Source organism: Miscanthus floridulus, chromosome 15, assembly GCF_019320115.1.
Source record: "Miscanthus floridulus cultivar M001 chromosome 15, ASM1932011v1, whole genome shotgun sequence".
NCBI classification, from domain to species: domain Eukaryota; kingdom Viridiplantae; phylum Streptophyta; class Magnoliopsida; order Poales; family Poaceae; genus Miscanthus; species Miscanthus floridulus.
Window position 1 is genome coordinate 30,698,283 of NC_089594.1, and position 13,278 is coordinate 30,711,560.

General features: G+C 53.9%; 1 protein-coding gene and 1 pseudogene across 1 annotated transcript in view; both read left to right on the forward strand.

Annotated features, from left to right (window-relative positions):
• The first annotated feature begins 10,335 nt into the window (after positions 1-10,335).
• LOC136507301 (pentatricopeptide repeat-containing protein At4g15720-like) lies at positions 10,336-11,719 on the forward strand (annotated as a pseudogene).
• Positions 11,720-12,656: 937 nt separating this feature from the next.
• LOC136508248 (tubby-like F-box protein 14) overlaps positions 12,657-13,278 on the forward strand; it is a 48,324-nt gene continuing 47,702 nt past the window's right edge. Inside the window, exon 1 of the mRNA XM_066502899.1 lies at positions 12,657-12,808. The gene's annotated coding sequence lies outside the window, so the exon portion shown is untranslated. The remainder of the gene's footprint in view (positions 12,809-13,278) is intronic.

A 13,278-nucleotide genomic window follows, 5' to 3' on the forward strand; every position in this document is an offset into this window, starting at 1 on the left:
GGCTCACTTGAGTTTCCCACACTCCCACCTATTGGGATGTGGGTTCCACACATCTTCGAGCCATCCTAGGCCTTCCTCTTTGGAAGCCTAGACTTCTTCACCGACTGGCTTGGCATACTACACCTCCGCGAGGAGGCACTTGTTCCGGCGCCCGTCGAAGGGGCACCCTCCATCGGCTCTAGGACGCACGATGACTTCAACGACGAGGCATCTGTGCTTCATTCCAAGCAAACTCTCTGCTCAAACGCCGCTGTGAGTAATATGCATAATGTTATTTACTCTCTATTTACTATCTCCCACTGATTATCCGGAGGGACCGTATTGACCGTACCACGAACACCGTACGATCGGTTCCCCTATGGCCTCGCGTCCCCACGGACACGTGCGCTCGGGGGCTCCGAAGGATGCTGGCGCCATCCCCTCTCACATATGAATTCGTGGGAATGGCGAACTATGCTCCTACCACTTTCCATGAACTCCCGAGTGATGAGGGTGAGAGCGATGGCTCCAGCATCAGCGATGTGGCACCTAGCCACCATCCATCCCGGGAGTGCGCTATGGCGGACGCTCCAGGACAGCCACATGTGGTTGCGGAGTTTGTGCAGACTCACACCCCTCTAGACCCACGTGCAGGGGCCCTCGCATTTGCGCAAGAGCACGTCGAGGAACTACGACAACGGTGGCAGAACCAGCCGCTGCCAGCACCGGCGCGCTCGGTGCGGCACGTTGTGCCCCATGCGCATCACCCGGTGGGCGGCGCCCGGGGTTGCGCCCGCTAGGTCCAACACAACATCATGAATGAGGGGAATGATCCCCCATAGTTTGCTCGGGCTAGCCAGAACATCGCTGCTGCGGCAATACTTCTACACGGCGTTCCTGAGCCCGTCGACCCCCAGGAGCGAGCGGTCTACCAAAACCTCTGGGTGCTGGTAGAAGCCGTCACCATTCAACAGGCGGAAAGCTCCGCATCGTGACTCTGACACGCGCCCTCTCTGCCCACCATGGGAGTGGGGACGCGCTAGATGGATCACTCCATCCGCTCGCCCCTACAGCCGCCAAGTGCGGCTCGAGAGGCAGCGGCCGCGCCGTGGTCCAACCTAACGCCTGCTCTACACCGACAGTCGATACGCGAATGGCCCGATCTACACCAAGACGCTCGTAGCATCATCAGCAACTGGCACCATGCCTGACATGAGGATGACGTCCACCAGGCGGCGATGAGGGCAGGCGGCATGGGTCCCAACCGAACCATCGAGGGGAGCAATAAAACGCGCCCTAGGCATGGTCGCCGACCAGACGACCGGAGTCCTAGCCTTAGGGGCCTAGGACCAAGAGCCTTTGACCGGCGTATCCGGAGAGCACCGTTCCCACAGCGCTTCCAACCGCCCACCAACATCACCAAGTACACTGGGGAAACAAACTCTGGTATTTGGCTCAAAGATTTCTAGCTCGCCTACCGAGTTAGAGGGGTGGATGATGACTTTTTCATCATTCATTATCTCTCCATCTACGTGGGGGAACATGTTTGGGCATGGCTGGAATTCCTCCCGCACGACAGCATCCGCGACTAGGCGGACCTCAAGAGGGTCTTCGTCGGAAATTTCCAGGGGACGTATGTCCACCCTGGAAACTCTTGGGACGTCAAGAGCTGCCAGCAGGAGCCCAGCGAGTCCCTATGGGATTACATCCGTAGGTTCTTCCAATGATGCAACTCCCTTCTTGATATCGTTGACGCAGACGTCATCAGTGCATTTCTCTCTAGGACGACCTATGAGTCCTTGATCCACAAGCTTGGCTGCTTAAAGCCCCATACCACCTGTGACCTGCTCGACGTCGCCAGTAACCATGCCTCTGGCGAGGAGGCCATCGGAGCAGTCGTCAATGAAGGCCGGGACAAAGGCAAGGCCAAGCGCATGGACCAAGACGAGGGCCCCTCTACACAGAGGGGCAAGAAGAATAAAAAGGATCGGCGCCGATCGGACAGCACCGCATTGGTCGCCGTGGCTGATCACATGGGCAAGCAGCCCCAACAGGGACTGCCAGACCACTTCAACAAGCTCATGGATAGCCCATGCACCAACCATGCCTACCTCGTCAAACACCTCTATAAAGGAATGCGAGCTCCTCAAATGTTTCCTACGATAGGCCAGCGGGCCAAAAGAAGGAGACGCCAAAGAGGCATTAGCCAAGAAAGGAGGCGTGGCGAGCAAGGATAGAGATGGCTTCCCTGACCCTAAGGAATGCATCATGATCTTCGGTAGATCTGATGCCATCTGGTCCAAGTGCCAGCACAAGGTGTGCTATAGGGAGGCGTGCGCCGCTAAGACGGCCATCCCCTCCTTCCTCAGCTGGTTGGAATCTCTGATCACCTTCGATTAGAGGGACCATCCCTCCCACGTCGTGAGACTAGGACGTTACCTACTCGTCGTCGACCCCATCATTCGCAAGAAGCGCCTCTCCAAGGTGCTGATGGACGGAGGCAGCGGCCTCAACATCCTCCACATCGACACCCTCGATGCCATGCGCATCCCCCGGTCAGAACTCCACCTAGCAGGCTCTCCCTTCCACAGGGTGATCTCGGGAGCGCATGCATACCCGCTCGGGCAAATCGACCTACCCGTCACGTTTGGCAACTAAGCCAACTTCCCCTCGGAGGTCCTCAACTTTGAAGTAGTGGACTTTCTAGGGTCCTACCATGCCATCTTGGGGTGGCCATGCTACGCCAAATTCCTAGCAATCCCCAACTACACCTACCTAAAGCTAAAGATGTCAGGACCAAACGGCGTCATCACCGTGAGCAGTGCCTTTCGCACGCCTTCACATGCGACCGCGAGCATTTCGAGCTTGCCACTGTGGTCATCAACTTGTCTGAGCTTCCGTGGCTCGAGGAGTCATCGACCCCAGCAGTCCCAAACTGCAACAAAACAAACTCCTCGACGGCCTTCCGCCCACTCGAGGAAACCAAGGCGGTGGGAATCGACCCCACTGACCCAACCAAAATGGTGTGCATTAGGACCCAGCTCTCGGCCAAATAGGAATGCGAGCTCATCGATTTCCTACACGCCAATTGCGATGTCTTCACATGGAAGCCATCCGACATGCCAGGCATACCGCGGGACATCATCGAGCACGCGTTGTGCCTCATCCTAGGCTCAAAGCCCGCTAAACAACACCTACGTTGTTTCGACGATGAAAGGCAGAGGGCCATAGGCGAAGAAATCACCAAACTCCTGGCAGTCGGATTTATCAAAGAGGTATTCCACTCCGACTGGCTTGCCAATCCTATTCTTATTAAAAAGAAGACCGAGAAATAGAGAATGTGCGTTGATTATACTGGCCTCAACAGAGCGTGTCCAAAGGATCACTTTCCTTTAACACGCATAGACCAGATAGTTGACTCCACCTCGGGTTGCGAGATCCTCTCCTTTTTGGATGCCTACTTGGGCTATCACCAGATCACGATGAAAGAGTCTGATCAGCTCGCATCCTCGTTCATCACCCCGTATGATTTGTACTGCTATGTAAACATGCCTTTTGGCCTAAAAAATGCTGGCGCCACCTACCAAAGGTGCATGCAGCAATGCTTCACCGACTAAATCGACCCGCTCGATCAGCCTAATCAAGCCGAGTGGCCAAGACCAACGATCGCCATCTTTGTTGATGACATAGTGGTCAAAATGGCTCAAGCCTATGATCTAATCGCAAACTTGGCTGCAATGTTCACGAACCTCCAAAGGTTAAACATCAGATTGAATCCTGAGAAATGTGTTTTCGAGGTTCCAAAGGGCAAGCTGCTAGGATACATTATGTCCGAGCGCGGCATCGAGGCCAACCCCGAAAAAATCATGGCCATTTCCAACATGGGCCCCATACGCAACGTCAAGGGCGTGCAAAGGCTCACCGGCTGTCTAGCCGCTCTGAGCCGATTCATCTCTCAGCTTAGCGAACGAGGGATGCCACTCTACAAGCTCCTCAAAAAGATGGACACCTTCATTTGGACTGAGGAAGCTTAGCAGGCTCTGGAGAGCCTCGAAGCGTCCCTAACGTCGGCCCTAATCCTCATCTCTCCCGAACAAGAAGAACCCCTCATCCTCTACGTCGCGTCCAGCAACCATATGGTAAGCACCGCCCTAGTTGTTGAAAGGGAAGAACTCAGACACCACCTTAAGGTCCAGCGGCCCGTATACTTCATCGGGGAGGTACTCACCGACCCCAAGGCCTGGTACCCCTAGGTGTAGAAGCTCCTATACACCATGCTGATGGCAACCCGGAAGCTCATACACTACTTCACTGACCATGAAGTTATGGTCGTCACTTTATACCCGCTCAGAGACATCATCCGCAACCACAATATCGTGGGATGGATCTCCAAGTGGGCACTAGAACTCATGGGCCACGACATTAGGTATATCCCCTGTACCACCATTAAGTCTCAAGCTCTCATGGATTTTGTTGCTGAATGGATGGTGGTCTAGCTACCGACCCCAGACGTCGCCCATGAATACTAGACAATGTACTTCGAAGGGTCCATCATGGCGCTCGGATTGGGGGCTGGAGTGGTTCTGATCTCCCCAGATGGGAGTAGGCTCCGCTATGCCATCCGCCTCCACTTTTTAGCCTCAAACAATGTCGTAGAGTATGAGGCCCTCATCAAAAGACTATGCTCGCCATCGAACTTGGTGCTACATGACTCTACGTTCGTGGCAACTCGGAGCTGGTCGTCAATCAGGTCATGAAGGAGTCCTCCTGTAGAAGCCTGCTCATGGCGGCATACTGCCAAGAGGTGTGCAAGCTCGAGGACAAATTCCAAGGAATCGAGCTGCATCACATCCCCTGAAAGGACAATGATGCCGCCGATTTTCTCGCAAAAGTGGCCGCCAGGCGAGATCCGTCCCCGAGCGGAGTCTTCATCAACGATCTCCACGAGCCATCCACCCATGTCCTGGAAGGTCCAATCCAGACACACCTCGACGCCAAGCTAGTGCCCGAGGGCTCTGACCCTGATGCCAAGCCAGCGCTCGAGGTCTCTAACCCCAGTGACTCTATGATGATGTCACCCGCTGACATCGCCGTATTGGCACTCGATCAAACTGACTAGCGAGCACCGCTACTCGCCTACCTCCTCGAGGAGGTTCTTCCACCCAAAAGGACTGAAGCCCGATGGATCGCTCGATGTGTCAAGACCTTCGTCGCACTTGGTGATGAACTCTACAAACGGAGTCCATCGGCGGTGCTCATGAAGTGCATCCCGACTAACCAGGGGAAGCAGCTCCTCCTCGAGGTCCATGCTAGGATCTATAGACATCATGCGGCCCCAAGGTCGCTGGTCGAAAAAGTCTTTCGCCATGGTTTTTACTAGCCCACCGCACTACGAGATGCAGAGGAGGTCATCCATAGGTGTGAGGGATGCCAATTTTATGCTCGGCAAACTCATTTGCTGGCATAGGAACTTCAAACCATCCCCATCACCTGGCCATTCGTGGTCTAGGCCTTGATATGGTAGGACCCCTTAAAAAGGGCTCGGACGGCTTCACTCACCTACTAGTAGCCATCGACAAGTTTACCAAGTGGATAGAGGCCAAGCCTATCACTAACATCCGCTCGGAAAAGGCGATCAAATTCTTCCTCGACATCATCTACCGGTTCGGCGTTCCTAACTGTATCATCACTAACCATGGGACTAACTTCACTGGAAAGAAGTTCCTAGACTTTAGTGATGGATACGGCATCAGGATCGACTAGGCCTCGGTCGGACAACCACATACTAATAGTCAGGTCGAGCATGCCAATGGCATGGTCCTCCAAGGACTTAAGCCACGCATCTTTGACCGACTCAACAAATACGTCGGGCGATGGGTTGTAGAGGTCCCAGTAATCCTCTGGAGCCTAAGAACAACCAAGAACCAATCCATAGGGTTCACACCCTTCTTCCTAGCCTACGGAGCTAAAGCAGTGTTGCCTTCCGACCTCGACCACAGTGCCCCAAGAGTGAAGGCTTTCGACCGTGACCGAGCCACGGAGACTCAACAAGACGCAGTTGACCTGCTCGAAGAGGCCCGTGAGATGACCATCATCCGCTCTGCTCGCTACCAGCAAACTCTCCACAGGTACCACAAAAGGAAGATCAGGGGGAGGATCCTCAAAGTCGGTGATCTCGTACTCCGGAGGACCCAATCAATGAAGGAAAAAAACAAATTCTCTCCACCATGGGAAGGATCCTATACGGTGACCGAAGTGATCTGATCGGGCACCTACCGACTGGAGGACGACAACGACAACGTTCTCACCAACACTTGGAATATTGAACAGCTACGTTGTTTTTTCTCCTAAATTTGGTCTTACCGCTTTTTAGTCAAACACTTGCTCCTATAAAGCACCTCAGCCCAAACACTTTTAGCCTGGGTCGCTCGGGGGCTCCATGAGGGTACAATACTAAATACTACCTCTCTTTTTTACTATCACATGGTAACAACCTTGTCCCCAAACGGAAGCGCATTCCATTCCTTTGATTGCCCTATGTGACTTTGTTCTTACTCCTAACCGAATGCACCTCGCCACGACCTATGGTTACGAGCAGCCGAGCCCCACGGGCCATGCCTAGGTTCTTAAAAGCTGCAACCTATAGAACTAATGGATAGGTGTGAAAAAGAAAGGATAAAAACAAAAGCTATGCTAGGATAAAAAACAAGGAATGGATAGTGGTTCTATCACAAAAACAGAACTGATGTATTCATTGATACAAAAAACTATTCACACGGGGGCTCACCCACGAACTCAACTATTACATTTTCTAACTACTTCTACTCCAAATACTACTATGGCTGCTCGATGACATCGTCTGACGCTAAAGGAGAGGCCACGACACACGCCGCTGGACATAACCACCGCTACAGGGGCCTCGCCCAGTTTTGCTCCCTCAACTTTGGCGAGCGCAACGGGTACCTCAAGGGACCCGCCTGGTTCTGCTCCCTCGACTTCGGCGAGCACAATGGGTACCTCAAGGGCGTCGCACCCATAGATACTCAGCAGAAGAGCATGGAGCTCCGAACCTTCTCATGCAATCGAGGCAGCTCCTAGGTAGGGACGTTGCTAGCGAGGTATGGCCACCATGGCTGGAAGAGATCTCATCAAACTTTATGAACTGGCCAACCTGAGCAGCTGCAAGCACGGAACCCTCCACTAGCACGATCTTGGGCAACTTCCCCTTCGACAAGGCTCGCCCAGTGAAGATCCACCAGAAAAAATCCACACACGGCTCCAACCCAAAAAAGGCCTCGCAGATGAATCCAGCGCGCCACCTCCTTCGGCGGAAGCCGCCCCTTCTTAGGCAAAGATGGCCAGCACCACCTTAGGTAGCCTCTAGCTTGACATCACGCTCCAGATTCACGAAAGGATCTGTAAGTCCTCCCCCTCGCTTACCCTCTCTCTCACTTAGAAACCGCCACGGCATATAGGCACTCTCGGTGAGGAGGAAGAAGGAGAGGCAATAGTTGGAGAATAGGCAAAGGACTACGACGAAAAGCCCTCTCTTTCCCCCTATTTAAGGAGGAAACACGACAACTGAAGAAGGGCAAAAGATCAGAGCAAAAAACTCTCTCCCGTCCCCCATTCAATGTGGATGGAAAATAATGGGACGCACCCTGACCGATGGGACGCACACTGACCGATGGAACGATGCCTGGTCAGACGGAACAATGCCTGATGAGACGAGATGTGGCCTGGATATGGCCCACCACTACCGCAAGTTGGGCGCAAAAAACCAAAGCGTCACCACGCGCAGGCGGCTCTCCGCCTCCCCAGGCGAAACTTGGAAAAACCCAAACAACGGGATCTCCGCTAGGAGAGACCATCAGGCTTCCTAAGTCGATCGAACGGCTCAGAAAAACACCAAGAGATAGGTAAGGAGCAAAGAACACCCCATGTAGGCCATGCTGACTCCATCACGAACGACGAGCACGGGTCCCGATCGAACATTTCCGATTAGAGCTCTTCAAACCCCGTCACTCGAGTCATCAAGGTAACACTACCGACCCCCGCTATTTCTTTATAATCATTTCATACATCCATACACGCATTCATTCTATACGCCTGTGCCCTAAATTGCCTAGGGGGTCGGGAACTAAGGCATCGCACATGCAGCGAAATGCATCACAACGCTCCGTGTTGCGTCATGAAGTGACAGTTGCCTCATTCAACATGAGCAACGACTGACCAGGGTTCGAAGGTGGCCCACGAAGGGCCTAAGGCTACCCCACATCAAACAGAGCCAGGGGAGAAAACACAGATGAGCCTCGTGTGGCCCTCGCCTAGTCTATCCTAAAGCAAACAGGGTCATCTCAACCTTCTCGTTCGATCCTAAACCTCTCGCCAAGCCCATAGAATATCCATCGAGGGAAGATAGTAGGCCACATGGGTCGGTCTCCGGAACGACCCATGCATCTATCGGGTTGTAGGTAAAGGAGCAGTGGAATGTCACAAGAGGACTATGCCGACCCCGTCACGAATGACGGACCCGGATTCCACTCGGTCATACCCGTTAGCGAGCTCATTGAGCGCGTCACTCGAGCTTGAGCGATCGAGGCAAGTGACAAAGCTCAGCCCCTCTAGTTGTGAGAAACCGAGGAGGGGTAACGCACACAACTCAAACCGACCCCTACCAAGGCCCAACGGGGCTCGGGGGCTCAAGACACCAAAATGCCTAGGTCTACGACCCCGAACTCGCCTATCCCTCGACCACGCTTCAACTGCACACCAAATGCCTGGGTCTGTGACCCCAAACTCGCCCCATCCCTCGGCTATGCTTCGACTGCACACCAAATGTGAAAGCATCTAGGCCCCTAGTTAGGTTTCGGTGATTAATGACAATACGTGATTACTATGACTAACATGTGTTTTGTAGAGGCAATTAAGTTAGGTCATGGTAATGGAGATCGATTGGGCTATCATTATGGTCATGCCCCTATGATGGAAATCGTTTCAGTTTTTAAAGGATGAACGACAAGGTTAAGGATGGGCTAGTTCTAAGTGTTGATTTGAGTGGAAGATACACTTAGAGTAGTTTAGGACTTTGTTTTTTTCTTTGGCCGTACTATTAAGGGGGTATGGACGGGTAGCTTAACCTAGGTGAGTTTAGTGAGTTAGTTGTGGTGTACACTTGCTAAATTTAGCACTAGGTAGCTCCTAAGAAGCCCTTAGATCCATTGGAGTAAACTTCATTCACATATGATCGAGAGTTGGAAGTGAATGGAGGGTCAAATACTGACCGGACGCTGGCTCCAGGGTGACCTTGAAAGGATCGCCGCAAAAGCACATGGGCACTGGAACACAACAAGACAGAGGCAATGGGTCGAAGGCATTTCTGGTCATCCGACCATAACTATAATTTAGCCAATTTCGTTCTAAGAACCGAAATCAATTAATATTAAACCCTACACCTAAGGTTTTCTATTTGATTCACAACAATAAACCCATAACATAACAACGTGCGCTGAGGTTACCTTGGTTTGGTAGTTTTCCACGCTTTGGCATCCTACGGTTGTATAATATAAATATTAAAATTACATAAAACCCTAAGTAATGCCGATTCTTAAGTTGAAAAATCCGACTAATATATACTGAATTAATGTGAAAAAACTAGGGGGGAGCGAGGATACCTTGCTCTCGAAGATATACGGATCAAATCAAAGTTTCCAAGGTCCAATATGTCGATTCATGTGGTAGAGCGAAGTGGGGAGATAAAAAACCCGAGAGAGAGGAGAAAGAAAATGAAGAAGGTTCGGGCAGGAAGGTTGGACGTCGAGTTAAAACACAAGCTCGGCGCCAGGATCTTTGACGCCAAGCTCGGCGCCAATAATCACGGCATCGAGCTTGGTGCAAAGATCCACGGCGCCGAGCTAGCTACCATGTCAGCGTCCACGTCGCCAACGTGGCCCCGACCTAGGCGTCAGAATATATGGCGTCGAGACGTGTAAGCTCGACGCCAGCAACGATGGCGTCGAGCTAAGGTCCAGATTTTAAAATCATACCGTCAGGGGTATATTTGTGAAAAAAAATTCAAAAAAGGCTAAAAAAATAAAAAATTCGGTGCACACGACGACATCGCATGCGCACCTGGTTAGCTCCGCTTGGGAGCGCCGCGCGCCGCCGTGGACGCTTCTCTCCTTCGCATGGCATGTCCGCGTCGGCACTCGGCACCTGAACCCGAGGGCCGAGGGCCGGGGCTAGGGGGTCTAGCGCCGCGGGTTACCTGGCGCGGCCGCCGCACCCAGGCACCCGGCTCTAGTGGTGGGTCGGCCCCTGCGGCCATGACAACGCGTCCCCAGCGGCCAGCTCCCCATGGCATCGCCCTCGTCCCCAGCAGCCACACTCAAGCCGGTGTTGATCCACCTCGTGCGCGGCGCCTCCGACCTCGCGTCCATCGCCGCCACGCACGCCAAGCTCGTCTAGGCTGGCGTCGCGTCCCCCCTCGCCTCCTGCAACCATCTCCTCGCGGCCTACTGCAGCTGTGGCGCGATGGGCCGCGCCCGTGACCTGTTCGACAGAATGCGGGACCGGGACGTCGTCTCCTGGACGACGCTCATGTCCGGGTACGCCGCCGCCGCCTCCCGGCCCTGGTACGCCATGTCCCTCCTCCGCGCCATGGGCTCCAGCGGCGTGCGGCCTAACACGGTCACCCTCTCGACGGCCGCCTACGCCTGCGCGCGCCTCGCGGACGCGGGGCTCGGACGGCAGGTGCACGCCCGAGCGGAGGTTGCCCGGTGCGCGCGCGGCACCGTCATCGCCAATGCGCTCCTCGACATGTATGGCAAGGCCGGCGGCGTCGAGGTCGCGCGCGCGGTGTTCGACGCCATGGCCGCGCCGGCGAGGAACGCCGTGTCTTGGGGCGCCATGCTGGCCGTGTACGCGCAGAACGCGCTCGGGGACGAGGCGATCCGGCTCTTCGCCGACCTCAGGACGCGTGGCGGCGGCGTGGCGCCCAACCACTTCATGCTGGCGAGCGTCGTGAGCGCGTGCGCGGGCATGGCGCGTCTGGGTATCGGCAGGTGCGTCCATGGCGCTGTCCTTCGGCTTGGGTATGGAAACAATGACGTGATTTCAGTGTCTCTGGTTGACATGTACTCCAAGTGCGGGTGCTACGAGTATTCAAGGAAGGTGTTCGACAGGATCAAACAGCCGTCGGTCGTCACTTACACCTCCATCATCCTTGCCACAGCAAAGTACGGCCACTGGAGATGCGCACTTTCTTTATTTGATGAGATGTTAGACCAAGGTGTGCAGCCAAATGATGTCACTCTGCTTGGTGTCATGCATGCTTGCAGCCATTCAGCCTGTTCGCTTGTTGGTTTCAGCCAGCCCAAACCAGCCAGCCAACAGTATTTTTCTCTCACAATAAATCAGCACCAGCCAACCTAAACCAGCCCAGAAACCAACCAGCGAACAGGCCTATTCTGGTCTTGTTGACACCGGCCTTCAGCTCCTCCACTCTATGCAGAGCAAATACGGCGTTGCTCCATGCCCCAGCCACTACACATCTGCGGTTGACATGCTCGGCCGGGCAGGGCGGCTCGAGGCGGCATTTGAGCTGGCCAAGGAGGCATAGCTTGAAGGCAACGATGCCCTCTTGCTGTGGAATTCCTTGCTGTCAGCTTGCCGGACACATAAGCGCCTAGACCTAGCAACCATGCTGGTCAAATGGGTCTATCAAGGGCAGACCTGCTGATTAAGGCCCCGTTTAGTTACCAAAAATTTTTGCATAGTAACTGTCACATCGAATCTTGCGGCACATGTATGGAGTACTAAATGTAGACGAAAAAAAAACTAATTACACAGTTGGTCGAGAAATCACGAGACGAAACTTTTGAATCTAATTAGTCCATAATTAGACACTAATTATCAAATACAAACGAAATGCTACAGTGAGCCAAAATCCAAAATTTTTTGGATCTAAACGCACCTTAAATAAACAAAACCCAGGAAAGAAATACGGGCCTGCCCTTATTAGCTTGTACGTACTTGCTTGCCTGAAGTTCAGATTTAAACTAGCTGGTGCCAAGGAGGCTCACCCAAAGATTCCAATAACTTGTGTTGCTGCTGTGCCACTGCCTCCCAAGTACTAATACGTAGTCAATATAGGGAACAACTAGAGAGCAGTAAGATGACAAACAATTGCACTAAATAATCCTGACTTTCATCAGGAAAACAAAAACCTATATCTGAATAATCAACAAATCGACCCAACAATACCATTCCAAGCACGGGGGCAAAGAAAACGACTCCTATTCACCGGACTATTTCCATGACGGGAAAAGGATGCCCACCAGGCCACCACCGCCCTTTCTTACTGTAGTAGTCCGTAAAATGGCGACAAATTTTCTTACTGCAGCCCGTAAAATGTCGACACATTCGAGTGAAAAAACACCCTCAAACTCGTTTTATTTTCCCCGCTGCCGCTAAAAATCGTTTTCACCGGACCTTCGCGGCAAATTCCCGTCACCTCACATGCGGGCCCGGGTGGGTCCGCTAGCCGCTAGCCGCTAGCCGCTAGCCGCTAGCCGCTAGCCGCTAGCGGTGTCTGTTGTGGTCGCTCCGCACGTGACGTACAGCGGCCAGCCACCACCACCACACCCTTGTTCTTTAGTTTCCCTTCCTTCGCCGCCTCTTCCTCCTCCCGTCGGGTCGCCTCCTCTTCCTCCCCCTTTCCTCTCTCCCCCTCCCCTCCCCCGGATCCGCATGGCGCATCCGCAGCCCGCGCCGCTCGGCCTCCCGTAGCCGCGGCACGGCCCGTCCCACCGCCTGCTGCCCGTCCCAGGTGCGTGTCGCGCGGATCCGTGCCGCCCCCCCTTCCCCTTCCTTCCCCGTGGATGCGTGCGTCTCGGCGCGATTCGTGCTGTCGGAGCGGGGCTTGGGCTCGCCGGAGGCGGGAATGAGGGTTGTTCAGCTGGGTAGCTGGGTAGAGGCGTTTCGGCTCGTATCGTAAGCGGAATTCGGGCGGGATTTGGTAGACAGGACGCTGCTTTAGCTGTCGATTCGGCATCGAAATTACTGGGATTCCGATGGGTGTCGAGAGGATGCTCTTGCCCGAGCATCCTACGGGGCTAGCCTTAGCTGCATCCGCTGAATGCCGTGTATTGTGCTCGGTAATAATCGATTATGTGTGGTGTGGGTAGGCGCATGCAAATCTTGCGTTGTACGTGATTTTATACGTGGTCAATTCGATACAGGTGCGGTTGGGGGAACCGAGGCGTACCATGTGTGCTGTTTTGTGCTCCGGCGACATGC